Source organism: Gorilla gorilla, chromosome 18, assembly GCF_029281585.2.
Source record: "Gorilla gorilla gorilla isolate KB3781 chromosome 18, NHGRI_mGorGor1-v2.1_pri, whole genome shotgun sequence".
Taxonomy (NCBI): Eukaryota; Metazoa; Chordata; class Mammalia; order Primates; family Hominidae; genus Gorilla; species Gorilla gorilla.
In genome coordinates, this window is record NC_073242.2 from 86121245 (window position 1) to 86148692 (window position 27448).

The 27448-nt window shown below is 45.0% G+C and overlaps 1 protein-coding gene and 1 pseudogene across 11 annotated transcripts in view; one reads left to right on the top strand and one right to left on the bottom strand.

The window, feature by feature from the left end:
* Nucleotides 1-50: 50 nt before the first annotated feature.
* The window catches only part of NLRC5 (NLR family CARD domain containing 5), a 93546-nt gene continuing 66148 nt past the window's right edge, over nt 51-27448 (top strand). For 10 of the 11 annotated variants that reach the window (XM_019012782.4, XM_055364298.2, XM_055364299.2 and 7 more), the window contains exon 1: nt 51-123. The gene's annotated coding sequence lies outside the window, so the exon portion shown is untranslated. Of the gene's footprint in view, nt 146-27448 lie in introns of all 11 variants that reach the window. The other variant, XM_063700219.1, reaches the window with a different exon arrangement.
* Nucleotides 57-25450, bottom strand: LOC109023583 (cilia- and flagella-associated protein 69-like; annotated as a pseudogene).

Here is a 27448-nt window from a genome sequence, read left to right on the forward strand (position 1 = left end):
GAATCCACGTGATTTCTCGGCAGCAGCCGCCAGTTCCATGCACTGGCGGAGCAGCTCTAGGCGGCTTCTACTTTCAGTTTCGCGCAGAGCGCGGAGGAGCCGCGAGCGCTGCGAGCGCTGAGGGTGAGTGCCGGGAGCTCTGAGGGTGAGTGCCGGGCGTGCCGCGGGGCTGCGGGACCCGGGCTGGGGCGAGCGGAAGGGGGAGGATCGGGGTTCGAATTCTGCACGGAGAGGGGTGGAGGGGATGTCAGAGGCCCTGGAGCGGGAGGTGCGGGTGGCCGGGTGGCTGGCCGATGGATAGCTGGGTAAGCGGACAGGGCGCCAGTGGCCCGGCAGCGCGCACAGCATGCGCCCCGGCAGTTTGGAGGAAGAGTTGCCGGCCCGCAGAGGATGGCAGATGAGGGTCGCCTGGATGGGGGGACACAGTAAGCGGCTGTGCTCCCCTCCCTGCGCAGCTCCTGTCACCTACCGGAGCCACCCACTCTCTCTGTCTTTTACTTTGCAACTTTTCATTGATTTTAAAACAATTACGGAAGTTACACTGTTCATTATACGCAATTTAGACTTTTTGGCCTAAACAACTTTTTATTGTGGAAAATTCCAAACATATACAATAGTATAAGGAATAGAATTAGGTTGAGCCTTCCGCACCTGCGGGTTTTCATATAATGAAGCCCCACCTATCCACGTTCAGCTTGGACAGTCACGACCCCAAGGCCACCTACTCACGACCCCAAGGCCAACTAGGTAGCCCAGTCTCCACCGCTGGTTATTTTGAAACAAATGGCAGACAGCATAGCATCTCAACTGAGGTATTTCAGAATGTACTAAAAGATAAGACATCTTTTAAAAACAAAACCACAGTACCACCAGCATACTACAAACATTTTAATAGTTATTCCTTAATGTCAAATCTCCAGATTATTTCTAAGGAACATTTAACCTCATAAGTGATAGGTGAATACGTGGGTGTTGTTTTGTTACTTGCTTTCTGCATTCCCATGTGGTTTTCGGTCACTATTCTCACCCAGAAAGCCAGGACCTGAAACTGGCTGGGGTGATCATTCGGGGAGGTCGGAAGAGGCTCCTACCTTCAGTGCCGTTTGCGTCCATCTTATAAGTTGGGGTTCTTATGTTTCCTTTTTTAAAAGGTTGAAGTTTCTGCAGACCTAAAAAGCAGTTTGAAAACTGGCAGTTCCCAGCCTCTAAAACCCGGGGGTAGCAGGAGGCAGAGAGTACCCCGGGGCCAGATCCTGGATCCTCATTGTCCCTTCAAATCACTTTCCGTTTCTCTAAGGGAGAAATAAACCTTGAAAAGCCATGGGCTTTTCAGATGTATCTAGATGTATCTGATGCTTTTCAGATGTATCTAGACTCCCATCCAGCGTGCTTTCTGCAAAACTTACTGAACCATAGCCCAGAATGGCCATCCATGATGCCCACCCGCCTTGTCTCCAGAAACACAGTGCCAGGTGGACCTGCACGTGGTGTGGACGGCAGACAGACTGGGGCTCTCAACAACTGGTATTTGCTGGATGACTATGAACTAACCATTCAATTTCTCGAAACTTTGGTTTCTCGTCTGTAAAATGAACATATGCAAATCTATCCTACAAAGTGTGTTTTGTGGATTGAATGAGATGATGCGTGCCCACCCAGTGCCTTGATCAACCTTAAAGTGCTGCACAAGTGTGAGGGGAGATGGATCCTTGAAGAAGACAGACAAGCAGAGGGGAAAGTTCTTGGAAGAGTTTCACAATATGCTGAACTTTATTCCTGGATCAGATACTGAGCTGTCCGGGTGTCCACAGGACCGGGTCAGCCTCCTCAGACCCCAACACACATACCCTCTTCCCCTCTGAGGAAAATTCAGCAAAACTTCTTTTGCTGTTGTTGTTCTTTATTCCTTTTTTTTTTTTTTTTTGACGAAGTCTCACTCTGTTGCTCAGGCTGGAGTGTAGTGGCACGATCTTGGCTCACTGCAACCTCCATCTCCTGGGTTCAAGCGATTCTCCTGCCTCAGCCTCCCGAGTAGCTGGGATTATAGGCGCCCGCCGCTACACCCAGCTAATTTTTGTATTTTTAGTAGAGATGGGGTTTCACTATGTTCGCCAGGCCGGTGTCAAACTCCCAACCTCAGAAGATCCACCCGCCTCGGCCTCCTGTGGGCTTATAGGCGTGAGCCATCTTGCCTGGCCTCCTTTTTTTTTTTTTTTTTTTTTAATAGACATGAGGTCTCAAACTCCTGGCCTCAAGTGATCAGTCTGCCTCAGCCTCCCAAAGTGTTGAGATTATGGGCGTGAGCCACCACACCCAGCCATAACTTCTTAGCATGACTTTTCCCATTTGTTATGAGTTCAATTGTGCCTCCCCACAAAAGATATGCTGAAGGCCTAACCCTCGGCGCCTCCTAACGTGACCTTATTTGGAAATAGGGCTGTTGCAGATATAACTGGTGAAGGTGAGGTCATACTGGAGTAGGATGGGCCTTGAATCCAATAGGACCGGTGTCCTTATAAGAGAGGAGATGGACACATGAAGACAGAGACATACGGGGATCAGACAGTCATGGACGGCGGAGGAAGAGAGTGCGGTGACGCATCTGGGAGCCACAAGACACCTAGAATGGCTGGCAGCCGGTGGGAGCCAGGAGAGGCAAGGACGGATCCTCTCCTCCAGCCTTCAGAGGGAGCCCGGCCGTGACCACACCTCGATCTCAGACTCTGACCTCCAGAACTGCGAGAGAAGAAATCTCAGTTGTTTTAATGTACGCAGCTTGTGGCACTTTGTGACAGCAAATACAGCAGTACTGTGACAACACTAGGAAACGAATACACCACCCCAGCATCTCCGCTCTGTTTTCCATACAGAATTGAACTAAGGACCAGGCAAGCTAAAGCAAGTGCAAACACTGTAAAAACTTTGGAGGCAATCTAAGGATGTGAGCCAGATTTGTTTGCCAGATCTTTTTTATTTTATTTATTTATTTATTTATTTTTTAGTGAGAGGGAGTCTCACTCTGTTGCCTAGGCTGGAGTGCAGTGATATGATCTCGGCTCACAGCAACCTCCACCTCCCAGGTTTAAGTGATTCTCCTGCCTCAGCTTCCTGAGTAGCTGGGATTATAGGCACCTGCCCCCCATGCCCAGCTAGTTTTTGTATTTTTAGTACAGACAGGGTTTCACCATGTTGGCCGGGCTGGTCTTGAACTCCTGACCTCAGGTGATCCACCTGCCTTGGCCTCCCAAAATGCTAGGATTACAGGCATGAGCCACCAACGCCCAGCCCGTATATTCATATTTTTAATGGACTTATACATGAAAATGATATCTCACTTTTAAAAATAAATGATATGGAATTATGCGTTAAAGGAAAATTAAATCTTATGATATCATGTTTTAAAATTTTTAATTTTTCATAGCTAATACATTTATGTAGTTTAAAAAATGTAAAATATTTGGAAAGATATAATGAAAAATAAGTCTCCTTCCATCTCCTGTCTCCCAGCCACCCAATTGCCCTCCCCGAAGACAACCAATGTTATCAGGTTCTTGTGTCTCCTTCCAAAGACAGTCTAAGTGTGTTTTTACAAACATGGATATATACATATATATATACGTATATATGTATATATATACACATATATGTATATATATATATATACACACACACATACACACACACATATACACATATATAGACACACACACACTTGTACTTTTCCCTTCTCACAAATGGCAGTGTACTATATGTAGTGTTCTCTAACTTGGGTTTTTTTTTTTAAACTTAGTGCAATTTGGAAATCTTTCTACATCAAAATTTTAAAATCTGCCCTTTCCCTCTTTCTTTTTAACAGCTGCATAGTATTTCACCGTACGACTGCTCTGTAATTGATCTAACAGTTGTAGAACACTTAGGTTATTTCCTGTCTTTTGCTATTTCAACAGTGCTGTAATGAATATCCTTGGTCAAGCATCATTTTTCATACGTGGGAGTGAATCTTTAAGAAAACCAGGAGTGGATTTGCAAGGTCAAGGGGAATATGCAGTTTGAACTTGGATAAATAAGGCAAATTACCCCCCCTTAAATGTTGTACTAATTTTTGCTCCCACCCGCTGGAGGGGGAGGGGACAAATTTCCGTATTTGCAAATCTGGGAGACGAACAATGGTGTGTTTTTTATTCCTCTTATTACGAATGAGTTTGAACATCTTTTCAAATATTTAAGAGTCACCTGTAGCTCATTTTCCATAAACTGTCAGTTCATATCCTTTGCCCACTTTTTTATTGGCTTTTGGTCTTTTTCCTGTTGAGTTGTAAAAGCACTTTTCATGTTAAGGGAATTTGCTCTTTGTCTATTATATGGTTATACTGTCATTTAAAATGGTGGCATAGTTGCTTATAGAATGTCTGAACCATATCCGTCATTGTTAGATATTTATATTGGGTCTCATTTTCTTGTATTATATATGGGATGTTTTCCCTGTTTTTTGTAAAAAAAAAAAAAAAAGCAAGATATGACATTTTAATTCTTCCAATAGTTCTCACCATAATGGTGAAGGAAAGGAAATACGTTTGGGAAAATACTTCGATAGGATTTGGGGTGGCTGGAACCTGTGTGCAAAATGGCCAACAGGGACCAGGACCATGTTGGGTGGGAAGAGAGTGCTTTGCATGGTGTATGTGTGTGGGGCGGAGGGGCTGTATTTGCTCCTGAAAGAAAAGGGGGTGGAGGGAGGGGAGAAGAAAGGAAGGAGAGAAGGGGGAGGGAGGTTAGCCACATAGGGAGATGACTCCCAGAAACTTCTTAGGGGTAGGATGGCAAAAGGGCATTTTCGGTGAGTCCAGGAATGCCCTCTGCTCCGTGTGAGGCAGGTACCAGCACTGCAGACACCGGCTCTGGCTCACCACCTGCCATCATGAGTGCATTCAGCTTCTCCACTGAGCTTCCACACACCAGGCCCTGCTCTAGGCACTGGGCTACAGCCGGGAACACAACCAACTCCCTGCCTTGTGGAGCTGATGAGGCAGTAGAAACAGACAAACAAGTAAACAAAGATGTGCATGTCATACGAGGTCAGGTGGAAGTGACTGCAGTGAAGATGGCAAGGCAGGCGAGGGTGGAGCACGCTGGATAGAGAGGCAGACGTAGCCTTCTTGTAGGGATGTTGGGACATTTGAGAGAGAACTTGAAGGGAGCATGGCAGGGAGCCATGGGCCATGGCATCTAGAGGAAGAGGGAACCAGTCAGAGGGGATGGCAAGAAACAAAAAAGTGGGGAGAAGAAGAAAGCAGAGAAGAGGAGAGGAGGGAGAAGAGGAGAAAATGCTGCTTAAAGTCTGCTTTTGTGCTCCCAGATGCTCATTGTGAATGACATTTTTGCAATTTTTGCAATTTTGTTTTGTAATTTAATAATGGGCTGGGCTGGGCGCAGTGGCTCACACCTGTAATTCCAGCACTTTGGGAGGCGGAGATGGGCAGATCACTTGAGGTCTGCAGTTTGAGACCAGCCTGGCCAACATGGAGAAGCCCCGTCTCTCCTAAAAATACAAAAATAGCCAGGTGTGGTGGCACGTGCCTGTAATCTCAGCTACTCTGGAGGCTGAGGCAGGAGAATCGCTTGAACCTGAGAGGTTGGAGGTTGTAGTGAGTTGAGATCGTGCCATGCTCTCCAGCCTGAGTTACAGAGGGAGACTCGGTCTCAAAAAAAGCAACAAACTGCTTGAATTAAAGCAGGAGCCCTCAGCTAGAGGAGTGCCCACCCACCTCCTCCCCAGGAATTGCAGAGCTCCCAGGAGAGGCCATAGCCTCCTATAGGTCATGGCATTGCAGGTGGGTTGGTGTCCCAGCTGGCTGTTTCTGTCTCAAGAAAGGAAGGGCTGCTCCCACTGACATCCAGGCGTAAGCAACGCCCTGGTGAACATCCTCGTAGCTAGAGCTTTGCTCACATTCTGGATGGCTTCCTTAGGCTCAATCCTCAAAGTGGACTCCTAAAGGGATATATGAACTTTTATTTTTTAAATGTTTGAAACCGTGTTGTCAAATTTCTCTCCTAAAAGATTGTGCCAATGTAGAGAGGCTGCCGACCCCTGGAAGCTTCCCAATCCCCCAGCACCTATCCCTTGTGGGTGGGATGGATCCTGTACCATCGCCAGACCCTCAAGAACCCCTTGTCCTGCACGGTCCCTTCTGTCCCTCCTGGTGAAATGGAAGGAGCATGCATGTCTTGGGAAGCTGGTGCTTTGAGGCATTCAGATCTTACCGTGGCATCATGTTTGAAGAGAGAAATAGCTTGCTGTTTTGTGTGTCTCTCAATAGCCTTATTCACTGAGTTCTTGAAGGTGTCTTGTGTGTTTCTGGGCTGCAGAATCCTTTTATTGAAATGGACAGGTCAGTGTTTTCCCAGAGAAAGACCTATCCAGTAGGAGTTCACAAGAGGATTTTAGGAGGTGTGTGGAGAGGGCATCCGATTCCATTGAGTCGTAAAGTGACAAATTTGTTCCCTTTTCAGTTCTTTTTCGTTCTTCCAGACTAGTGAAAGAGAAAGCCTCAGTCATGTGCTAACGCATCTGTAAACCTCTCACACTCTTGATATTTTCAGCAAGGGGAGGCCAGGCCTCCGGTCAGAGACCTGGGTCTGCAGCAATACCCAGCTACAGTTCAACAGCATCATAGTGTTTTTTGCTTCCCTTGACTTTCTTTCTTTCTTTTTTTTTCTAGACAAGGTCTCACTCTGTCACCCAGGCTGGAGTGCACTGGTTGCACAGCTCCATGCATAGTTTCCTGCAGCCTCTATTTCCCAGGCTCAATCGATCCTCCTGCCTCAGCCTCCCAAGTAGATGGGACTACAGGTGCGCACCACCACACCTGGCTAATTGTTTTTTGTTTTTATTTTTGATAGAGACGAGGTCTCATTATGTTGCCCAGGCTGATCTCAAACTCCTGAGCTCAAGCAGGAGTTAGCCTGCCTTAGCCTCCCAAAGTGCTGGGATTACAGGTGTGAGCCTCCATGCCCCACCCTTGAGTTTCTTTTCGATGATACCTTCAGTTCGTGGCAAGTGGTACTTCAAAAAATAAAGTTAAAAGTGACATGGTTTCTAGAAAAGCTTTAAGGAAATGGTGTTCTGGCTTTCAGATAAGTCAAAAAAAATCTCAAACATGAGTAAAGAGTTTTGGAAATTATACACTTACCCCTAGAGGGTGAGTTTGTGGGGGAAATTTCATAATGTATACTTCCAGAATGTTTAGAACTTTCCAAATGAGTACAGGTTATGTTCGTAAACAGGAAAAATAATAAAGACATAATAAAATGATAATTTAGTTTTAAAAGATGACCATTTGTTGAAAGCAGTATTATATTTCGGTTAGGAAATGGCCTCTGGAATCAGCATAGATTTTATTGTTTTATTTATTTTGTTTTTGAGACAGTGTCTCACTCTGTTGCCCACACTGGAGTGCAGTAGTGTGATCACAGCCCACTGCAGCCTCAACTTCCTGGGCTTAGGTGATCCTTCTGCCTCAGCCTCCCAAATAGCTGGGACTATAGGTGCACACCACTATGCCAGGCTAATTTTTTTGCATTTTTTGTAAAGACAGATTTTCACCATGTTGCCCTGGCTGGTCTCGAACTTCCAGGTTCAAGCAATCTGCCTGTCTCGGCCTCCCAAAGTGTTGGAATTACAGGTGTGAGCCACTGCGCCCGGCCAGCATAGATTTTAAATCCACCTTTTGTTGCTTGACTTCTTGGAGCCTGTTTCTTCATCTATGAAATGCAGGAAACGTGCCTGGAAATATTGCTTGAGATTCTAGTGGGGAGGTGCAGGTGGAATACTGTAGCCTGATGCCCAGCCTATGCCGGGAACTCAGTACATAACAGCCAATGAGCATTGGCTGCGGACTGGACATGTCCCCTCCTTGTGCTGTAGTATTAATGTCTCCAACCCTCACAGTGATCCTGTGAAGTAAATGTAAAATCACCACCCAGATGAGGAAAACAGTGGCACAGAGAGTTTAAGAAAACTGTCCAAGGTTGCACAGCACTAAAATGTTGAAATCAGGATTTAAACCCAGCCCTCCTGACCCCAGAGGATCTTTTTTCAAAAATTATGTTCTTTTATTTTATTTCGAGATGGGGGTCTTTCACAGTCACCCAGGCTGGAGTGCAGTCACAATATCACCGCTTACTGCGCCTCAACCTCCCAGGCTCAAGTGATCCTCCCACCTCTGTCCCCCAACCCCCAGTTGCTTAGGAGCACAGGCACACAACACCATGCCTGGCTAATTTTTGTACTTTTTGTAGAGATGGGGTTTCTCCATGTTGCCCAGGCTGGTCTCAAACTACTGGGCTCAAGCGATCCTCCTGCTTCAGCCTCCCAAAGTACTGGGATCACAGGTGTGAGCCACTATGCCCAGCATTAGAGGCTCTTTTAACAGCTCCACAATTCCCTGTGAGATGGGCTGCATACAAAGCATTACTCCTGCTTGACATATACACAAACCATGGCCCAAAGGGAGCTGGGACTTGTCCGGATGTCAGCCTCTAAGTCAGTTTTGGGTCAGTGAGACCCAAAACCAAGGCTCCAGCCGTCTAGCCCCTCCAACCTTTCTTCTGCCCCGGTTTTATGGATTTGGCAATGTCTGCCAGGATGGGAGGGAGCAGTTCAGATGATCCAGTCTGGAGGCAAAATTCTTCTAAATTCAAAGGGCCCAGCCTCAAGTCACTGATGTCTTTTTTTTTTTTTTTACTTTTAAAAAATGTATTCATTTTAAACCACACAAGTAAGACACGAATCAGTCTTCCTTGCAGAAAGTTAAACTTTTTATACATAAGGCTGAAATCTATTTTACTTACTGCTTCCAGCCCCATGCCCGTCCCCTCTCCTGCAGTAACCCCTGTTTGATATGTTTCCAGAACTTTATCTAAACCTTCACATAATAAAAATAATTCTCATATAGGGCTTACTAACTTCCAAGCACTGCTTTAAGAGCTTTACATATTTAAGCCCCACAATAACTCTGTGAGGTAGGTGCTGCTCTTATCCGCATTTTACAGATGAGAACATTGAGGCCCAGAAAGGCTATGTAACTGGCCTGGCGTCACCCAGCCTGCAATTGGTGGAAAGGTCAGTCCCAAATCTAGGCAGCCTCCCTCCGAAATTCATGCTCTTAGCCTCTAAGTTATAAAACATGCTATTATCGACCTGTGGGAAGAAACAGTATTGCTGTTTGTTGATGTGTATTTTGAGACAAGTGATATCATGTTGTGCATATCATTATACAATGTGTCTTGTTTATTCCATGATACATCTTGAAGATACAGCCACGTCAACAAAAAATAAGTCCCTTTCCTGTACATAATCCCACAGCGTGGTTACACCAAACTTTATTATGGCTGTCTAGGGTGTTTAAAGACCGCTGCTGGAATTTCTTTATCCAAGACTCTGTGTGTCTTAGCCCATTGGGGCTGCTGTAACAAAGTGCCAGAGACTGGCTGGATTCTAAACAATAGAAATTTATTTCTCACAGTTCTGGAGACTAAAGTCTGAGATCAGAGTGCCAGCATGGTCGGGTTCTGGCGAGAGCCCTTTTCCGGGTTGCCGATGGCGGACTTTTCGTTGTATCCTCACATGGTGCAAAGCAGGCTAGAGCATTCTCTTGGGTCTCTTTTATAAGGGCATCAATCCCATTCACTACGGCTCCTCCCTCCTGACCTAATTACCTCCCCCAGACCCCAGCTCCTAATACCCTCCTATTAGGGGTTAGAGTTTCAACATGTGAATTTCAGGGGAGCACAAATATTCAGTCCATCACATTGTGTATTCTGGGCCCCATGGCTGTCCATTTTGCTTTCTGCTGAGAAGTTTAGTGGTAAGGTCAAAGGGTAGAAGCGCAGTAAGATCTAGAAGTCACTGCTGATTTGCCCTACAAGATGAGCAAACCACTTCCCATCCTGCAGCTCTGAGCCCTGGATCCAGGCCTTCTCTCCTTTATGTCTCGAGCTTACTCTGTCCCCTGCCTTACTTACCAAACCAAAGCAAGATTCCTCTGGGACATTCCTGCCAGGCCCCATGGCAAGGTTGGAGCTGAGGAGGGGACTTCCAAACCTCGGTTTTATTTTCACTTTGGCTTGGGTGTGCCAAGCCCTGGCAGAGCCACAGAGTTGGGGCACGAGGTGCCAAGAAACAGCTCCCAGTCTGAGGAAGGTGCTCTGCCCTGGGAAGGGGATAGAGCTGAGTGTTGGTTATGGGGAGACATCCTCAAGGTCTCCATCTAAATATGGTCAACTTGGTGGCCTTCCTGTCCCCAGGGCCTTTGGGGCTCTCAGAGGACAAGAATCACTCAGCTCTGGTTTGCTGGAGAAGAAGAGCGCCAGGTGGGAGGTAGCGAGGAGCCTGTCTCTCCCCACTGGGAGTGGAGAGCTGGGTGCCACAGCCTCAAACAGTTGTTCCCAGACATCAGCACATGGGGAACCCCCCGGGAGCCTCCAAAAGTGCCAGTGCCTGTGTTCCACCTCCTGGGATGGTGCTGTGATGGGTCTGGAGTGTGGCCCATTGGGATTTTTTAAAGACCCTCTTCCCAGGTGATGCCGTCGTGCAGACAAGCATGGGAACCACTGGCCTGGAAGCCCCAGGGAGAGGCCTCTGGGGCCCGGGACACGCAAGCGGGAGCCTTCTCCTAGCAGCCTTGCTAGCCACCCACCCCTTCCTGTGGGTGCTAGACCCAAACTGCCAGGGCTGAGCGGGAGAAGCAAGGCCACCAGCTGGCCACCTGCTGTCCCAGCCAGGCTCAGGCTGGCAGTAGGGCACCCCAGTCCTGGAGGAGGGTGCATCTGGAAAGCTTGGGGGCTCTTGGTGGAAAGTTCAAGCCTTTAGCATAGGAAGGTGGCTGGGGTGAAGGAGGCAGTTTAAAGACTAGTGATGTGGGCTGGGACCCAGATTGCTGGGTTTCCAATGACCAGAAGAAGATGGCCTTGTTGGACTGGGGACAGGGACCACCCAGGCTCAGGCCTGAGGCTGGGAGTGCAGGCATGAATTTGAGTGCAGGCTCAGGAACATCCCCAGGGCCGCCAGGCAGGGAGACACCTCTTCAACTCCTGGCTCCTCGACTCTAGCTGGTGACCTAGGCAGGTCCCTTTCCCACTGTAAGCCTCAATTTCCTCCTGTGTAAAGCATCATGACTGTGTGTTTTAAGTCCTTTAGGGCCCTATCTTTGTGAGGGACAACAGAGACGATGGTTTGCACAGGCAACAGTCACCCCTGCATCATCACTGACTCACAGAAATGGATATGCCCTATAAGGACATCTCTTGCTTGCCCTGCCAGCATTTGTGGGCGGGGGAGGAAATGGCCACTAACCATTCTTGAAGGCACCTCCCAAGGGACCCCTGAAAGGAGGGTGACGCCTCCCAGAAAGAGACCAGTGGCCCAGCCCGGCCCTGCTCTTAGTTTTGTTTCCTCTGCTTTGAATGCCAGCAAGGCCTTTCCCTCCCAGGGCCTCAGTTTCCCCATCTTTACAATGGGCCCAGCATAGACCCCATCACTGGGGCTCTTTCTGCTCTGCCACCCTGTGCATCCAGGCTCAGGTGTTCTCCGAAGCCCTGATGTCATCAGCCATTCCCGGGGGGAAGGCAGAGGCGCTGGGTTCTCTGTGTCCCCCTGGTAGGGCTTGGTGTAGGATTCAGGGAGGATTGGAGGGCCTCTGCGGCCTCAGGTCCTCCCCCAGGGTCCCCAGGCCCTGACCTGTCCACCTGGACCTAAAGAACCAACAACAGCAGCACTTTCTGTTTCTTTGAGGTATTTCTGTCCAAATGTCTGTAGTCATGACTGGGGTGCCTGGCTATCACCCCACAAACTGCATCCTTTCTGATCTGCACAGATGAGAAAACTGAGGTCTTGTTTCCCCTCCATCCCAAGACCTAATGGGACCTCCTCCTTAATCTAATCCTCAAGAGGCAGAAACAGGATGGAAAGCAAAGGAATGGCAGCCAGAAGTCTGTGGCTCCACTCCTGTCCTCTCTGCATCCCTCACTTCCTTCCTTACACCAGGCGTCAGGGGCTGGAGAGACGGAAGAAGCGATAGCAATGACAACCACACTAGTGGTAATCATAGCTTGTGTGGATTGAACCTTTTTTTTATTTTTCATTTTTAATTTTTGTGGGTACATAGTAGGTGTATATATTTATGGGTTACATGAGATGTTTTGATATAGGCGTGCAGTGTGTAATCACATCAGGGTAAATGGGGTTTCCATCACCTCAAGCATTTATCCTTTGTGTTGCAAACAATTCAATTATACTTTTTGTTATTTTTAAATGTACAGTTAAATTATTACTGACTATAGTTACCCTCTTGTGCTATCGAATACTAGGTTTTATTCATTCTAACTATTTTTTGTACCCACTAACCATCCCCACCTCCCCCACCCTGGCCTCCTACTATACTTCCCATCCTCTGGTAACCATCCTTCTACTCTCTATCTCCATGACTTAAATTGTTTTGATTTTTAGATCTCACAAATAAGTGAGAACAAGTGATGTGTGTCTTTCTGTACCTGGCTTATTTCACTTAACATAATGGCCTCCAGTGCCATCCATGTCCTTGCAAATGATGGGATCTCATTCTTTTTGATGGCTGAATAGTACTCCATTTTGTATGTGTGCCACATTTTCTTTTACTCTTTTATTCTTTTCTTTCTTTCTTTCTTTCTTTTGAGATGGACTCTTGCTCTGTCACCCAGGCTGGAGTGCAGTGGCACGATCTTGGCTCACTGCAACCTCCGCTTCCCAGGTTCAAGCAATTCTCCTGCCTCAGCCTCCCAAGTAGCTGGGATTACAGGCATGCCCCATCATGCCCTGTTAATTTTTGTACTTTTAGTAGAGGAGGGGTTTTGCCATGTTAGCCAGGTTGGTCTCCAATGCCTGACCTCAGGTGATCCACCTGCCTCAGCCTCCCACAGTGCTGGAATTACAGGCGTGAGCTGCCGTGCCCAGCTGCCACATTTTCTCTGTTCATTCATCTGTCGATGGACACTTAGGTTAATTCCAAATCTTGGCTATTGTAAACAGTGCTGTCATAAACATAGTAGTGCAGATATCTCTTTGAGACACTGATTCCTTTCTTTTGGGTATATACCTAGCAGTGGGATTGCTGGATCATATGGTAGCTCTAAATTTAGTTTAGTTTTTTTTTTTTTTTTTTGAGACAGAGTCTCACTCTGTCTCAAGGCTGGAGTGCAGTGTGTGATCTCAGTTCACTGCAACCTCCGCCTCCTGGGTTCAAGCGATTCTCCTGCCTCAGCCTCCCAAATAGCTGGGACTACAGGCATGGGGCGCCACTATACCCAGCTAATTTTTGTATTTTTAGTAGAGACGGGGTTTCACCATGTTGGCGAGGATGGTCTCAATCTCTTGACCTCATGATCTGCCCACCTCAGCCTCCCAAAGTGCTGGGATTATAGGTGTGAGCCACCGTGCCCAGCCCTATTTTTAGTTTTTTGAGGTACCTCCGAACTGTCCTGTAGTGGCTGTACTAATTTACATTCCCACCAGTGTATGAGGGCTCCCTTTTCTCCACATAGATTGAGGTGTTTTTGTTTGTTTGTTTGTTTGTTTGGAGATGAAGTCTCGCTCTGTCGCCCAGACTGGAGTGCAGTGGCGTGATCTCAGCTCACTGCCGCCTCCGTCTCTCGGGTTCAAGCTATTCTCCCACCTCAGCCTAGGATTACAGGCGCCTGCCACCACGCCTGGCTAATTTTTTTTATTTTAAGTAGAGATGAGGTTTCCTCATGTTGCCCAGGCTGCTCTCAAACTCCGGACCTCAGGTGATCTGCCTGCCTCAGCCTTCCAAAGTGCTGGGATTACAGGCGTGAGCCACCATGCCCAGCCTGGATTGAGTTTGTATCATGTGCCAGGTTCCATGTCAGGGATTCCACATGCCCCATCCCACAACCATCTTGCCAGGTGGGCATTATGATGACCCCCCATAGCAGACACTGTCAGAGCTCCCCCAACCCCATCTCTGCCCGGATGCCCCCACTCACTGTGGGTGACACCTGCATCCTTCTTCCGGGGTCGCCTTTGCCTGGTGGGCATTGCCTTGCTCAGAGATGCCTGGGTAGTCATGCCTCCTTCCCCCGCCCACTGGGGGTGTGGTGACGTGGAGTGTGACCGACCACCCAGACCCCTTGCACATGCGCAGGATGGACCCCTTCTATCATCACGCTCCAGTTCTCCCATGTGGCAGGCTGAAGCGAGGCTTTTGAAACCATATCTTTGCTCAGCTGCCTCTGCTACCCTATCTTTCTTCCACCACCCCCTCAATAAACAACTTCCACAGGAACCCCCTTGGGCTCTGCTTCTAGGGACCTGACCTAGAAGATCCTCATTTTACAGATGAGGACGCTGAGGTACGAAGAGGCTGCGTAACCTACCAGGGTCACACAGCTTTGGTGTGGAGTAGGGACTCAAATCCAGGGCCCTGGTACGGAGGCATTTGCTCTCACCAAGATTCAGGCACTGAGAGAAGCTGACGGGCCTAGAGAATGTCAAGACTTGAGATAGCAGAAGGAAGGAGAGAGGGTGAGAAATGGATCCCCGTGCTGAGGTCTGGTCTGGAAGGAGAAGTCTGCAAGGTAGGAAAAAGAGGAAAGGGGACGTGAGGTAGGGAAGCAGGATGTGCAAGGCAGGGACTTGTGAAAGAGAATGCCGGGGGGTGGTGAGCAGCATCTCATGGGCAGGTCAGCAGGTGCAGGAGAGGCCTAGGAGGGCCGGGGACTGGATGATGAAGGGGCATTTGTTTATTTATCCTTTGTTTTTGTTTTTTGTTGTTTAAATTGAGACCAGCTCTCACAATGTTGCCCAGGCTCGTCTCGGCAACTGTCTGCCCACTCCTGGCCTCAAACGGTCTTCCTGCCTCAGCCTCCAAAAGTGTTGGGATTACAGGCATAAGCCAATGTTTATTCATCCTGAGCCTTCCCTGGACACCTGATATGTAGCTGCTTTGTGGTGGTCACAGCTCCATGGTGTGACTTTATCCTGGAGGCAGTGGGATGCTGATAGCAAGTTCAGACAGGCATGAGGCCAGACCAGAGCTGAGTTTTCAAGATAACTCCAGCCAGAGGTATGCGTGCATGTGCACATGTGGGTACATGTATGTGTGTGCACGTGCATGTGTGTATGAGTGTGGACTAGAGATGGAATGGCTTTCTGAGCAAAGGGAACAGCCAAGGCAAAGGCCTGTGGGCTGCAGGGAGAGAACAGGGTTTGATCTCTGCACTCCCTCCTCTAAGCTCTGTGTCAACAGCATTTTCAGGACAGCAGGAAGGATTCCCAAAGAGCACAGCAGCGAGGGCAGTTGGAGGGAGGCGTCTGCTGGGACACTGAAACCAGGGTGGGGTAAACTCCCCTGGCACCTCCTCAGACTCAGAGCCCCCATAAATCTTCCAGGTGCACCCCAGCCTTTTTCCCTCTCCCTCTCTCTGTCTGAACTGGGGTGGCATGATCCCAGGACTGCAGCTCCACTTGTCTGGATTCCCCTTACTGACTGCGTGACCCTGGCCGTTTTCCCTCCACCTTTCTCTCAGCGCCCCCATTTGATTACTCGGCCTCAGGGGCGCACTGGGGATTCTTAGAGGTAACACTTCGAACGGAAAGCCAGAGGTCCTGGTGCCAAAATGCAAATGTGAGGGCTTGAAAGTTCATCGGGTTTTATTTTCTCTGTTCCGTTTGCAGCAGCTCTTCTTTCTTGTTTTCTATAGAACAGTAAAAAACTTTATGCATTTGAATATCGTGAACCTCATAATTCATATGCAATATAAAAACTACTGGCTATGCATGGAGAAATCAATTGAAGCACAGTGGCTGAGCATGTCTTTCTCATTCTTTGATGGCTACCTCAAATCAAATCAATATGAACTTGGGGTCAGGCACAGTGGCTCACACCTGTAATCCCAACACTTGGGGAGGCCAAGGCAGGAGGATCACTTGAGCGCAGGAATTTGAGACTAGCTTGGGCAACACAGCAGGACCTCGTCTTAATATTAAAAAAAAAAAAAAAAGAAAGAAAGAAAAAAGTGAACTTGGGAGGTTTGAATGACAACTCGTATAGCTGAAGTAATAGATATATTCAACTTTTAAAACTTAATTTTCATTAGATAACACATGCATATGGTATAACATTCTAGGCCAGGTGCAGTGGCTCACATCTGTAATCCCAGCACTTTGGGAGGCCAAGGTGGACAGATTGCTTGAGCCCAGGAGTTGAAGTCTAGCTTGGGCAAGATGGCAAAACCCCATCTCTGCAAAAAACACAAAAAATTAGCTAGATGTGGTGGTGTGCACTTGTAGTCCCAGCTACTCAGGAAGCTGAGGTGGGGGAATCATATAAGCCCAGGAGGTGGAGACTGCAGTGAGCCACGACCACACCACTGCACTCCAGCCTGGGTGACAGAGCAATACCCTGTCTCAAAAAAAAAAAAAAAAAAAGGAAAAAAATTCCTTTCACTGGGGACAATTACCATTATGAACTTCTTCCAGAAATATTAATGTATTTGTATACACATTTTTTTTTTGAGACAGGGTCTCACTCTGTCACCCAGGCTGGAGTGCAGGGATGCAATCTTGGCTCCCTGCAGCCTAGATACCCCCAGGCTCAAGCAATCCTCCCACCTCAACCTTGCGGGTAGCTTGGACAACATGTGTGCACCACCACTCCTGGCTAATTTTTGTATTTTTTGTCAAGTTGGGGTTTTGCCATGTTACCCAGGCTCGTCTCAAACTCCTGACCTCAAGTGATCTGTCCGCCTTTGCCCCTCAAAGTGCTGGGATTACAGGCATGAGCCACCATATTTATTTTTTCTTTACACGAAGGAAGCATATTCTACACCCTGTTTTGCCCCGGCTCTCTTTTAAAAAACAGTGTATCTTGGATACCATTCCATATCATTCCATAAAGTTCATCTTCATCCTCTTTCTTTTTTTTTTTTTTTTTTTTTTTTGAGACAAGGTTTCACTCTGTTGCCCAGGCTGGGGTGCAGTGGCACTATCTCAGCTTACCTCAACCTCCCGGGCTCAAGTGATCCTCCCACCTCAGCCTCCTGAGTGGCTGGATGCTGCTTCTTTCTTTTTGATGGCTGCAAAGAATTCCATTGTATAGATGTGCCATAATTTAATCATAATATGTCCTCTTTGATCATTTAGGTTTTTCCAATCTTTTGCTATTACAAGCAAGGCCACGTTAAATATCCCTGGGCATATTATTTTGCACATTATGAAGATATCTGTAGGCTAAATACCTGTGTATGGAATTGCTCAGTGTGATTACATGGCATTTACCACTTTGGTAGATAAAGGTTGTATCCTGTTACATGTCCACGGATGAATTTCTTCCAGAAATATTCATGTATTTGTATACACATTTTTTGAGACAGGGTCACAAAACTGTTGACACATTATTATTATTATTATTATTATTATTATTATTATTTCACGTTATTTAGGGAAGTTTCATTTTTTTGTGAGCTATCACTGATAATTTCTTATTTACTCATCATCTTGTATTTCTCTTCCTTGCACATTGGGGAAATGTCTATTCTAGTTTTTAATGTAAATGTTCTTGTGGCTTTTTTAGAAAAAATCAAAATGTGCACATTAAAAAGTTTGAATGGTTCAAAAGGTCCTAAAAAGGGTCCACAGTGGAAAAGGCTCTCCTTTCCCAGCAGCCCCAGATCCCTCCTCAGACACAAGCCTGTCGTCCGTTTCCTGTGTGGCTTCCCAGAGTTGGTCACTATGTATGCAAATACACACACATTTAAAATATACACATTCCACGTCCACGTGGAATGATGCAAAGCATCTAAATGCCCGTTAATTCACAACCTTGCCAACTCAGTAATATCCTTGCGAATCTAATAGCTAGAAAATGGTGTATCTTTTTAGTTCTAATGTATTATATTTATTCTATTTTCTGTGAGCTTGAACATCTTTTCATATATTTAAAAGTCATTGGGGCCAGGGGTGGTGGCTCATGCCTGTAACCTCAGCACTTTGGGAGGCCGAGGCAGGTGGATCACCTGAGGTCAGAAGTTCGAGACCAGCCTGGTCAACATGGTGAAACTCAGTCTCTATTAAAAATACAAAAAAAATATAAATTAGCCAGGCATGGTGGCTCATGCCTGTAATCCCAGCTATTGGGAGGCTGAGGCAGAAGAGTTGCTTGAACTGGGGAGGTGGAAGTTGCAGTGAGTGGAGATCGTGCCACTGTACTCCAGCCTGGGCAACAGAGTGAGACTCTGTCTCAAAAAAAATTTTTTCAATGTCATTGGTGTTTCCCTTTTTTGCAAACCTTTTATGTTCTTTGCCTAGTTTTCTATGAGGCCATTGGCTTTTTCAGTGTCGGTTTTTAGTAACTCTCGATTTATTAAAATATTTATACATTTATAGCTTTGTTTATGATGTATACATTTATAACCTTGTCTGTGATGCAGATATTTTTCCAATTTGTCATCTGGCTTTTGTCTTTATCTGTGGTATTCTTTGACAATACAAAAATTTTAATTTATATCTGATCAGTTTCATCCAGTTGTTTTTTTCTTTTTTCATGATTTCTGAGTTTTGTGTCATGCTTAGCAAGATGCTCTCTACTCTGAAATTATTTTCTGTAAAATACTTTTTTCAGCCAGGCATAGTGGCTCACACCTGTAATCCCAGAACTTTGGGAGGTAGAGGTGGAAGGATTATTTGAGTCCAGGAGTTCAAGGCCAGCCTGGGCAACAGAGCAAGACCCTGCCTCTATTTTTTAAAAGAGAAATTTTTTTAAATAAAAAAAGAATACTTTTTCCCATGTTTTGTTTGAGCACTTAAATTTTCTTAACTTTTTTGTCGTGAAACATAACACATAGAAAAATGTAATGTAAGTGTACAACTTCATGAATTGTTATAAATTGAACATATAGCTTTCTGGTACTTTCATGGTTTAACTTCTTACATTTAAATTTTGGTTTCATCTAGACTTTATTTTGATATAATTGTGAAATAGAAATCCATTTTTATTCTAAAAGAACACTTTTTAAATGTTCATGAAATGTTTTAAAATTTATTATATACCAAGCAAAAAAAAAAAAATCTCAACATAGTCCTCAAAGCAGATATTGCACAGGACTTATTCTTTGTACAGTGTAATACAACAAAAACTAATGAGAAAGCCTTAAAAACAACCCTTTATTAAATTACTCCATTCCAAATTATAATTTCAATCTACTTAGCACATAAGTATTGATATACATTTATCGAAATTGGCCAAAAGTGTTTTATTATTTTTTAAAAGAAAAAGCCTAGCAACGGCTTAAGCAATAAAGTTTATAATTTTAAAGAATAACAAACAGCCTCACTAAATCAGCGGAAAGAAATAAAAAGATAAAAGCAAAAATTACAGAACTAGAAAAGGGACCATTCCAGCAAAATTGATAAATGAAAACAAAAATTTGTTTTTCAAACATGAGAGTTACCAATGGCTGGTGAATCTAAGAAGAAGAAAAAACAAAGTAAACTAAATTAAATGTGAAGCCATGAGGAGATTTAAAATTATAAGAAAATAGGCCAGGCACGGTGGCTCACGCCTGTAATCCCAGCACTTTGGGAGGCCGAGGTGGGTGGATCATGAGGTCAGGAGCTTGAGACCAGCCTGGCCAACATGGTGAAACCCCGTCTCTACCAAAAATACAAAAATTAGCTGGCTGTAGTAGCATGAGCCTGTAGTCCCAGCTACTTGGGAGGCTGAGGCGGGAGAATCACTTGAACCCGAGAGGTGGAGGTTGCAGTGAGCCGAGACCTTGCCATTGCTCTCCAGCCTGGGTGGCAGAGTGAGATTCCGTCTCAAAAATAAATAAATAAATAAATAAATAAATAAATAAATAAAGCTGGGCGCAGTGGCTCATGCCTCTAATCACAGCACTTTGGGAGGCCGAGGTGGGCGGATCACAAGGTTAGGAGATCGAGACCATCCTGGCTGACATGGTGAAACCCCGTCTCTACTAAAAATACAAAAAATTAGCTGGGCATGGTGGCGTGCGCCTGTGGTCCCAGCTACTCGGGAGGCTGAGGCAAGAGAATGGCGTGAACCCGGGAGGTGGAGGTTGCAGTGAGCTGAGATCACGCCACTGCACTCCAGCCTGGGCAACAGAGTGAGACTCCATCTCAAAAAAAAAAACAAGAAAATATTATATACAACTGTGAGCTATACCATGTTTGAACATCTTGATAAAATGAGCAACTTTCTCAAAACTAAATTGCCAAATGTTCATTTTAAAAAAGCCAAAAATAACCAACCAACACAATGAGGATAAATTTAAAGTGATCAAGTTTGATTTTTTAAAAAAACTGTTCAAACATCTTGGTAGTGCTGGGCAGGAAGTTGGCTTTCATTCTGGGTGAGAAGAGAAGGCTCTAAGGGGCATGGGACCTGATGTCATGGGACCTGATGCAGGCTCTGTCTTAATAGCTGACTCCTGCGTGGAGTAGGTTATTGGGGGACGGGTGGACAGAGACCAGGGAGGAGGCTGGTGCAGGAATCCCGGTGAGAAATGATGGTGTCCAGGCTAGGCCATAGCAGGAGAGGAAGCAAGATTCTGGAATGCACTTGGAAAATGAAGCCATCTTTGGGCTTGAGCTCAAGGAAGCATGAAGCTGCCCCTAACTGAAGTGGGGAAGGTGGTCTGGGGAGCAGTTTAGGAGGAGAGATCAGGAGCTCAGTTTCGGACTTGGAAATTTTGAAACGCACATGAGGCATCCAGGTGGAGTTGGGAGAATTACATAATGCTGAAAGGTACTCACTTGGCAAGTAGCAAATATTCGTTATATTGTCTGTTCAACTTTGTCAACTGCTTTTCCAGTAGAAATGTAGTGTCCTTATCACACATGCATAAATGTTAAACTCAAAAGTAAAATGAAATATTTTCTCAGTAGATATGAATAACTTTTTAATTTTTTGTTTTTTGACATGGGATCTCACTCTGTTGCCCAGGCCGGAGTGGAGTGGCGAGATCATAGCTCACTGCAGCCTCAAACTCCTGGGCTCAAGCAATCCTCTGCCACAGCCTCCCGATTAGCTGGGGCTACAGGCACACACCACCACGCCCAGCTAATCTTTTATTTTTTGTAGAGACTGAGTTGCACAATGTAGCCCAAGCTGGTCTCCAACTCCTGAGCTCAAGCTATCCTCCCACCTCGGCCTCCCAAAGTGTTGGGATTATAGGCGTGAGCCACTGCACCTGGCTGCTTTTTAATTGTAATATTCATCCTCCATCCATCATACTTAGTGCAAATATTTTTCCCTACCTATTGCCTTCCTATTTCTCTTTTATTTCACGTCATTTAGGGAAGTTTCATTTTTTTGTGAGCTATCACTGATAATTTCTTATTTACTCATCATCTTGTATTTCTCTTCCTTACACATTGGGGAAATGGCTATTCTAGTTTTTAATGTAAATGTTCTTGTGGCTTTTTTTTAGAAAAAATCGAAATGTGCACATTAAAAAGTTTGAATGGTTCAAAGAGTCCAAAAAGGGTCCACAGTGGGAAAGGCTCTCCTGTCCCGGCATCCCCAGACCTCTCCTCAGACACAAGCCTGTCATCAGTTTCCTGTGTGGCTTCCCAGAGTTGGTCTCTATGTATGCAAATACACACACATTTAAAATATACACATGCCACAGCTTTTTAAAATTTGAATTTATGGGCCATGCGCAGTGGCTCACGCCTGTAACCCCAACACTTTGGGAGGCCGAGGCAGGTGGATCACCTGAGGTCAGGAGTTCGAGACCAATCTGACCAATATGGTGAAACCCTGTCTCTACTAAAAATACAAAAATTAGCTGGGCGTGGTGGTGGGTGCCTGTAATCCCAGCTTCTCAGGAGGTTGAGACAGGAGAATCGCTTGAACCCAGGAGGCAGAGGTTGCAGTGAGCTGAGATCGTGCCACTACACTCAAGTCTAGGCGACAGAGGGAGACTCCGTCTCAAAAAAAAAAAAAAAATTGAATTTAGACTCAGGTGCAGAGGCTCATGCCTGTAATCCCAGCACTTACGGAGGCCGATGAGGGGAGAATCACTTGAGTCCAGGAGTTCAAGACCAGCCTGGGCAACACAGGGAAACTATGTCTCTACAAAAAAATTAAAATTAGCCTGGCATGGTGGAGTGTGCCTGTTGTCTCACCTACTCAGGAGGGTGAGGCAGGGGAATCACTTGAACTCAGGAGTAGGAGGCTGCATGAGCTATGATTGCACCTCTGCACTCCAGCCTGGGTGACAGAGCAAGACCCTGTGTCAAAAAAAAAAAAGAAAAGAAAATTAGACTACCATCATAGATGGTACAAACACTTCCCAGTTTGTTGCTTTCGTTTTGTTTGTTGCCATTTTTACTATACAGAAAAAAAAGGCAATAAAGAATACATTATTATAATATGTTAATTTCTACTGCATTATTTTTAACAACTTCATTGAGGTGTAATTTACATACTGTAAAATCTATCCATTTTAAGTGTACGATTCAGTGATTTCTGGTAAATTTACTGAGTTATGTGACCATCACCACAATCTGGTTTTGGGACATTTTCATTACTGCCATAATATTCCTCATACCCATTTAGAATCATTCCTATTTCTGCCCCCAGGCCCAGGCAACCACTGATCTACTTGCTGTTTAAATAGATTTGCCTTTTCTGGATGTTTTACATAAATAGAATCATACAATATGTGATCTTTAGTGATCTTTTTTCACATGGCATAAACTTGGTTCCTTTTTATGTTGAATAATATTCCATTGTATAGATATATCACAGTTTGTTTCTCCATTCATGAGCTTTTGGGTATTTGGGTTGATTTCACTTTTTGACTGTTATGGATAATGCTGGTATGAACATTCATATACAAGTTTTTGTGTAGATGTATATTTTCATTTCTCTTGGAATAGACCTAGGCATGGAATTGCTGGATTAGATGGTAATTCTATTGTTTTACATTCTAAGGCAGGGGTCCCCAACCCCCAGGCTACAGATCAGTGTCGGTTCGTGGCCTGTTAGGAACTGGGCCGCACAGCAGGTGGTGAGCGGCCGTCGGGCGAGTATTACTGCCTGAGCTCTGCCTCCTGTCGGATCAGCGGTGCCATTAGATTCTCATAGGAGCACAAACCCAGTTGTGAAATGCGCATGTGAGGGATCTAGGTTGCGAGTTTCTGATGAGAATCTAATGATAAATGTAATGAGCTTGAATCATCCCGAATCCATCCCCCAACCCCAACCTCCGTCCGGGGAAAAAATGATCTCTCATGAAACCGGTCCCTGGGCCAAAAAGTTTGGGGACTGCTGTTCTAAGGAACTGCCAAAACTGCCAAACTCTTTTTCAGAGTGGCTGGACCATTTTACATTCCCACCGGCAATATACACGGTGTCCTGTTTCTTTACATCCTCATCAACATGTGTCTTTTTCATTATAGCCATTCTATGTGGGCGTGAAATGCTATGTGGCTGTGTTTTTCATTTCCATGCAGAAATTTTTAATTTAATTGCTTAGTTAAAAATAATTCTTTAAAACACTCATATTGCCATACGTATATTTTTAAACTACAGAGTGATACAATTTTTGTTAATTTTCTTGCCTTGATTACTCTTTACCTGTATAGTATTTAAATCTTTACATAAGATCACAATTATAGTGAATAGTAATTTATTCAACTCAAAATCTTCCTAGGATTTAGAAAATTTAAGTCCTTTACCAAACGAATTGACTTTTAACTTCATTAAAGGTTGCAAACAGTATCAAATCCTTGGTAAAGCCACATTCAATCTTTGGCACTCCAGGATTTTGAGCTATAACTGTAGTGATCACTAATATGTCATTTCTAAGCCGACGGTCATAATGACTAAAACCTCTTATAAATAGATTTTAAAATACTTCCTTCAAAGCCAGTAAACATTCCAAGTTACTAAGCTGTTGAACAATTTCTTCTTTTGAAGATTTTTTCTGATAAGTTCCAAAGTGTTTCTGATGAAGGAAATAAAAGCTGTCCAGAGAAATCTGAGTCATTGAGGTGAGCAGAGATTCCATTGGCTGCTTGTGCTTTCATCATTACAGTACAATTAACTTCAGAAGTCGAGAAATGCTGCAGAATTTTAAGTACCCAAAGTTTCTCAACAAGTTGATTTTCAAGCAAGGTCATTAACTGGGCCATTGTTTTTGCCAATCCTCCACCTTCAGCCATTTGAATCTTGTATGATGAACTCACTTGCTGGTAACCTGGAATATGCTTCTTTGGTGGTTGTGCCTGATAAAAGTCAACAATACGTTACAATTTTTTATCCTCAATTCAGAACTTGGTATTTTCATTAAGTCACCCAGAAGCGCAATTGAACTAGCAGTATCTCCAGCATAAGTTATTTCATCCGATACTTTCTTTTTCAAAAATGGCAAGCCACACTATTTTATGATATCATATGCAGATTCTACAAAATGCGGCTGGTTTTCAATTTTCACTGCACGCAGATTCAGAATTTCAAATGTCTGTACTAAATCCCTTAAGGGAAGTTCATTCTGATAACACTGTACCAGTTTCTTGACAGATTTAAGTTGTTTTTCTTCTAAGCCATCTTTAGCAGTCTCTTCAAAAAGTTTGATGACAAGATTAAGGTCCACAGGCTTCAAAACACCAGTTCCACATGGCGAGGGAGGCCTTGGGAAACACCATCATGATGGAAGACAAAGGGGAAGTAAAGACCTTCTTCATGGTGGCAGGAAAGAGACAGCATATTGCTATGTATTTTAACACCACTTATTTCCCCCCTTTTTTCTTTCAATATCATGGATTAAATAGTGTATTTTAAATGAGTGTGAGGCTCACTTGGACTCTATTCCATCCCTTTGGCCAATTTTTTTCCATCTTTAATCCAAGAATCTTAAAGTTTGAATGATGGTCACCTTATTATATATTTTATTATGTTTGGAAGCTTTTTTGCTATTGTCTGATCCTCCCAACAAATAGCCTTTTGATAGAATTGCCTTTATTCGTTTCTTTATATCTAATTCTAACTTAAAATTAGACTTAAAATTAACTTCAACTGTTTTATTATGAAATATTTAAGGCATATAAATACTGCCTCTTTTCTCTAAATGACTGCTAATATAATTTTACCAAGTTCTGTTAAAGTATCCTGTTGTACATAAAGTGGTGCTGTTTTTTATCTGCCTGTTAACTTAGAGTGGGTGTTATTTTCTTTCGCTTTCTGTGGTCGAAGGCAAGTTTGTCTTCGTCAGCTTGGGCTGTTATAATGAAACACTGTAGACTGGGTGGCTTAAACAACAGAAACTTGTTTCTCACGTTCTGAAAGCCGGGAAGTCCCCAGTCAGGGAGCCAGCAGGCCTGGTGTCTGGAGAGGATGCGCTTCCTTGTTTGCAGACGGCACCTTCTCATTGTGTCCTCACAGGGCAGAGAGCAAAAAGAAAGGGCAAGAGCTCTCCAGCCTCTTCCTTTTTCCTTTTGTTTTTTGTTTGTTTGAGATGGAGTCTTGCTCTGTCGCCCAGACTGGAGTGCGGTGGCATGATCTTGGCTCACTGCAACCTCTGCCTCCTGGCTTCAAGTGATTCTCCTGCCTCAGCCTCCTGAGTAGCTGGGACTACAGGTGCCTGCCACCATGCCTGACTAATTTTTATATTTTTATTAGAGATGGGGTTTCATCATGTTGGCCAGACTGGTTTTAGACTCCTGACCTCAAGTGATCTACCTACCTTGGCCTCCCAAAGTGCTGGGATTACAGGCGTGAACCACCGCACCCGGCCTCCAGCCTCTTCTTGTGAGGGCAGTAATCCCATCATAAGGGGTCCACCCTCTTGACCTAATCACTTCGCAAAGGTCCCACTTCCAAATACCATCACACTGGGTATTTAGGCTTCACCAGGTGAATTGGTGGGGGAGGTGGGACACAAACATTCAGTCCACGGCAAGTTTTTATCTCAATTTGCTAAAGCTTCTCTTCATTTCTCCTGTTACAGTGTGATACTGTTTTTTAAAATATCATTTAGCTGGCTGTGGTGACCCATGCCTGCAGTCCCAGCTACTCAGGAGGCTAAGGCAAAAGGATCACATGAACCTAGGAGTTTGAATCCAGCCTGGGCAACATAGAAAGACACTGTCTCTTAAAAAATAAATAAATAAATAAATAAATAAATAAATAAATAAATAGGAAAGAGGCCAGGCACAGTGGCTCATGCCTATAATCCCAGCACTTTGGGAGGCCGACGCGGGCAGATCACCTGAAGTCGGGAGTTCAAGACCAGCCTGACCAACATGGAGAAACCCCTTCTCTACTAAAAATACAAAATTAGCCGGGTGTGGTGGCACATGCCTGTAATCCCACTACTTGGGAGGCTGAGGCAGGAGAGTTGCTTGAACCAGAAGGTGGAGGTTGCGGTGAGCCGAGATCATGCCATTGCACTCCAGCCTGGGCAACAAGAGTGAAACTCCATCTCAAAAAAAAAAAAGAAAAAGAAAAAGAAAAAACAAAAGAAGCACTTAAAGAGGCTGAGGCAGGCAGATCACTTGAAGTCAGGAGTTCAAGACCAGCCTGGCCAACATGGTGAAACCTAGTCTCTACTAAAAATACTAGGATTAGCCAGACGTGGTGGCACACGCCCATAATCCCAGCTACTCGGGAGGCTGAGGCATGAGACTTGCTTGAACCTAGGAGGTGGAGGTTGCAGTGAGCTGAGAACATGCCATTGCACTCCAGCCTGGGCAACAGAGCAAGACTCCATCTCAAGAAAAAAGAAAGAGAGAGAAAGAGAAATATAGACATATGTTATTAGTCCCCCAGGACCTCTTCAAAAGATCTCTCTTTCCCTTTCTTATTTCTAATTACCATACTACGTGCCACTTCCATTATGTCAGAATGTGCCCTATTTACGTGGATTTGTCTAAAGTCGTGGGACTCCGAGTTACATTCCTCGTATTTCACAGAGACACAATCAGAGCACACGCTGATCTTCCGCCTCTCTTCATTTCCTCCATGTACTCTGTAGCTACCTGTTCTCTTCTTTGTTCGTAGGAAGATCTCTGTTGCATGGTGTGGGAGTTTGTGCCAGCTCATCTTTTTATTGTGCTTTCCGTGAGCAGCTATCAATGCCTCCAGGTCTTCTCTTTAAGAAGAATGTTTACTCTCAATTGTTTAAAAACTAACTAAATAGGAAGAAGATTGCAAATCCTAACCTTTTTGGGGTTTTATATTGGGGGCAAAAGTTGGCATCTGCAGTAAGGATTATTTCATTTTCATCTGAATAAATGAGCAGTAATAACTTTGCTGACTTGCAGGGCTCATTGTGATGCCAAAGGACATTGTAAGGTGAATATCTGAATTGGAGGAGGAAGAGGGGCATCCTCTGAGCCAGGTGTGGCAGGAGGTGACATCAAGGAGGG